Raw genomic sequence first — 4,943 nt, forward strand, 5'->3', positions numbered from 1 at the left:
TTCTCCAACGTGGAGCTGTATGACACACACAATGTCTGATGAATCCGATGTTATTTTTCAGGAGAAAGATAATGCAGGAATGTTTAAATCTTTTAACCAATTAAAGTAATACTGCAGTAATATAAACATACATAATAAAGTTATGGGATTCAAAAGCCTGTTCATGGCCAAGTATAAAAGTACGAATTCCCTAGTATAATGAAAAAAAACTAAAAGTAACACAGTAATCGTGAGCAGATTGTTTGATGGTGTTCTTCAGTGTGAGTCTTGTGCAAAACAAGAACACAAAGTTGTTGACCTTTTCAACATATTTAAACAAGCAAGCGTTTAATCCTCTTTGAAACAATGCCGACAGAAGGTGATATGCTCATATGACACTTTCAGTTTATATTTTCTGGTAATATTTGTTGTTCAAATTTCCCAAAAGTTTTTTCAAATCATCCATTTACGATGCTGTACAAATTTGACCTGCAGGGAACGAGTACCAGGACAAGATAGCATAAGATAAGATAAGATAAGACAAATGAATTTTTTGGCTGAGACAGTTTCTCAGAAGAAGAACCTCATGCTAGCTGTAAAGCATGAAGGTGAAAATGTGATGATGTGAGGCTACTCTGCTTCTTTGGAGGTTGAGCAACTTGTAGTTATTGATTCTGAATTACGCATCATATCAAAGAGTTGGTAAAGATGAAGAGAGGACATCTGAATGAAAATGAAAGCTTTAAACAGGATAATGTTCCTAAGTAAACTAGAAAATCCACCAAGGACTGACTCAAAAAAAGAGAAATGGAGTCTTATGGACTGGTCTCATCAAAGCCCAGACTGGAGTCCCATTTTAAATCTCCCTAAAGACAAATGCAAAAAGAAATCGTACAACTGAAGGAAATTTTCAGGAAATAGGGGTCAAAATTGCACTGAACCGATGTCAGAGGCTGGTGGATAATGATGCACCTACAAGAAGTTTTCACTACCAGAGAAATACTAGCTTCATATGTCTTGTGTAGTTTCTTTTTCACAGAAGAATATTAGATCTGTAATATTTTCGTTGTATAATTGACTGTGATGTGGTGTCCTTATGACGTTGTTCAAATGTACCTGTAGGCAGTGAATCAAAGAGGACCAAATGTTTGCTTTTGACTAAATGTCCAAAAGCAAACAAAACTTTTCAGTGCAGAATATTTCATCCTGTTTTTACTGCAGTGCAGTAAAAAGTGCAGTGCTTTTGTAGTGTAATGGAGTAGAAGTGTAACATGGTACAAAGCAGAAGAAAACATCAAGACAGGTGACTTGAGTATTTGAGTAAATGTGGTCTTCTTCCACCACTGGCTGTGTTCTCTGAGCAGGTTGATCCTCCAGATGGTGTTTCCTACGCCTCCATCCGCTACAAGAAGAAGACCAACAGTAAAGGACGGGTAAGCTCTCCTACTGGTTCTTTAGTGTTGTCATCAGTCAGCACTGTAGTGTCAGCCTCCAGCACATTCTTGCTCTCCGACGGATGAATCCTACTGTTTTGTCAGTGTATCAGTTGTATTTCTTTGTTTGTCTCCCAGGTTCATCATGAAGACCACAGAGATGACACAGTGACCTACAGCACTCTCAACATTTTCTCCACCTCTGCTGGAGCCTCCGCTGATCCCAGGAACCTCTACGCCACCGTCAACAAGACCAACATGTAGGAGCCCACAGTGTAGTTACATCTCTAGTCAATACAGAGATTATACATCGATAAACGATCAGTTCAAGCTTCGGATTTCTTCTTAATAATGTTGCATCTCAAACCTTGTAAAATGTATTTTAGCTTAATAATCAGCTATTCACAATGTTTACTGCTTGAAACATGAAGAGGAACTCCGACATTTAAGTTACTTTCTGTTGTACTGCTGTAAATTTTACTTTGTTTTCCTTTATATGAATGCATTTATGAATATTTTGTTAATTGCTGTAAAGTCTTGTTTCCTAGAAGGAGGTGTCGTAGATTCAACGTATCAAACTCTTGAAAGTAAATTCATGTGACAGCTTACTTCTTCTTATCATTACCTTTAGCTTAAACACACCTCTGTTATTGTTTGTGATGAATTAAGTTCTTGATGAGGTACACAAGTGTGTAAACTCTGCAGAAGCGTGATGTCACTTCCTTGTAGTTGGTTGTTCCCTCGAGAGTCATTTATTCAGCAGTTAAAAAGGGAACTGATGATTTATCGTACAGTTTTCATTCTGCTTTCAGATGCATTTAGAAATCATTTATGTTTGGAGCAGTTTGTGTAAGAGAATGAGTGTTGTAAATGAAATGAAATCAATAAAGATAAATCAGTACTCTGCATGCTGGTGTTTTAGTTTTAAACTCTTCTCTGTCCCACAGTTTTCACTATTTATACACTAAGACTTCTCTTGCTTCAATTGAAGGTATTTCACAGGAGGCAGTTCACACTCTACAGCCTTATTGTATTTAACTGAAGGAAAATCACAAAGATAATGTTGTTCCACTCCTTTAATAAACGTCTGGTGTACAAATCAAACTAATGTTCCCATCATATTTTCATCATCCATCTATCATCTACACACTGCTTAATCCTCACTAGGGTCATGGGGGGCTGGAGTCTATCCCAGCTGACTCAGGGTGAAGGCAGGGGACACCCTGGACAGGTCACCAGTCTATCACAGGGCTACACTTAGAGACAGACAACCAAGCACACTCACATTCACATGCAGACTCCACTCAGAAAGATCCAGGGTGTCCAGGTTAATTAGAGTCAATAAATTAATCAGAAAATTTAATTAACATAGTATAAAAGTCTATAATGAATACCAACAAATATTTTGCACACATTCTTTCTTGGGGTCCAGTAGACCCCGAAAAACCGTCTATGGCAACATGAAAGTCCTGAATAGGGCTAAGCATGAAAGAGTAACGTTTCCTTAAAAGGTGGCGTTTAAGCAGCTGAGCAGCAGACATCATCTGTGTGTCTTTCAAAATAAAACACATCAGCAAGTAATGAATGTGTCTTTGAATGTGTCAGAAATATCAGTCATATCTACAAAGAGTTGCTCCCACCGTAGAGAAACACGTCTTTAAAGACAACGTTCCTGTGGGGTTGGCACTGTGACCACAAAACAGAAGTGCATGTGTGAAACTAGTCTGACTCCTTCCTCTTTATATTATCAAGCATGGAGCAGTGAAGTTGCCTCTGAGTTGTGTTATTTTGCAAACTACATACTGTTAACATTGTCTATTAAACAATGAAAGACTAGATTTGTGGTGTTCTGTTTTCTAACCTCCGTCACTGCAGCCTGCGTGTACACAACCATTTATAGAGAAACACAGAAACTGTTACTGGTTCACTAACAATATATGTCTATGGAGATAAAATTAATTTCATCCTCATCAGTGGTGAAAAGTTTCCCCCTGGTCCCCTGAAAGGACTTGCATTGAAAATGTAGTGCGAATTAATGCACACGTCTGCTGCGGTGACTAATGTGTGAATTCCTGTCATGAAGTCAACTTTTCTTATCCAGAAATAGTAAATGTTCTGCATGTACGGTGGTACTGTGGTAAACACAGAAACTATTAGTAATTCACAGCTGCACCAGAGTTCAGATCAACTTCTGATGGTTAGCTTGAAGTATCACATCCCTCCTCATGCTTTTTGACACACTTTTGACATTTTTTTTCTGACATGTTTTTGTATATTATAGAGATGAAACACATTTTCTCATTTACCCATTCACATATAATGGTGAATGAGCTACCATCCAGAGTGTTCTGTTCTTTTTCAGAATTTATTACAGTTTTACTTGTTTGTTTTAGACTTTACCTTCCCTCTGTGAAAAGAAACCATCATGTCCGTTGAATGTGATCAGTCACATTCAACAGACATCCCATTCAACGTGGTCCTGGAGGCCCTGGTGCAGAACTGCCACCCTGGTCAAGTGCTGCCTGCTCTGCTGAATGCACGACTGAGATAAGACCACAGGGGAGGAGCAGAGTCTGTGTATATGTGGAGTAGCAGCAGTTAAAGGAAGTGAAGTCAGACTTAGAGAGTGAGTTTCTTTGTCCTTCCTCAGCCACTTGAGCGCTGCAGTGAGGACCAGCAGCTTCACCTGCTGGCTGACAGACTGACAGCAGCTGCAGTCCTGACAGCAGGGCAGATCTTCACCCAGCACTTCCTCACTTTTGCCAGCAAAATGTCCTTGGATGCTGCTGCAGAAATCAGGTCGATTATTACTGTATTTGGGTCACAAAATTCAGAATTGGACATGAAAAAGTGGTCAATCTTGTGCTTATAAGCACTGAACTGCTAAATAAGAAACATGTATCTCTGTAGGCCCCATAGATGCAGGATCCTACAGAAGCTCTTCCTTCACAGGGACTTTCTGAAGCTGTGGCAGACGACTGTGAGGGAAAAGGATTAAGTGTTACTTTTTTTGCTCTGGTAATAAATGTGGAGTTTTTTTGGGGTTTTTTTGATTAAAGAATTCTTTAGACGTTTTGTGTTATGATGATGATGATGACGATGACGATGATGATGATGATGATGATGATGATGATGATGATGATGATGACGATGATGATGATGATGATGATGATGATGACGATGACGATGACGATGACGACGATGACGATGACGATGATGATGATGATGATGATGATGATGATGATGACGATGACGATGATGATGATGATGATGATACTATCCTTGACTTCACATCAGATTCAGCAATGTTGCAAGGTTTTGTAAAAAGTGAAAATCAGAAGAGTCAAGATGCAACAGTTTCTGAAGCCTGAGGGTCGCAGGTCAAACAGCTGGTGTCCAGGATACGAGGTTTGTCAGAAAAGTTCCAGGACTGGTGTCACAAAAAATATATTTCAAACTCAAACTACAAACTACCAGTTTTCCCCTTCAGACGATCAACCAGCACGTCTACAAAGAGATCCTGTGGCGTTT

The 4,943-nt window shown here is 39.2% G+C and overlaps 1 long non-coding RNA gene across 1 annotated transcript; it reads left to right on the forward strand.

Moving 5' to 3' along the window:
• Positions 1–1,341: 1,341 nt before the first annotated feature.
• Positions 1,342–2,341, forward strand: LOC103366805 (uncharacterized). Its single transcript, XR_520689.1, has 2 exons — positions 1,342–1,412; positions 1,551–2,341. It is a non-coding gene; the product is annotated as an uncharacterized LOC103366805 (long non-coding RNA).
• The last annotated feature ends 2,602 nt before the right edge of the window (positions 2,342–4,943 follow it).

Source organism: Stegastes partitus, unplaced genomic scaffold (genome assembly GCF_000690725.1).
Source record: "Stegastes partitus isolate 25-593 unplaced genomic scaffold, Stegastes_partitus-1.0.2 Scaffold982, whole genome shotgun sequence".
NCBI classification, from domain to species: domain Eukaryota; kingdom Metazoa; phylum Chordata; class Actinopteri; family Pomacentridae; genus Stegastes; species Stegastes partitus.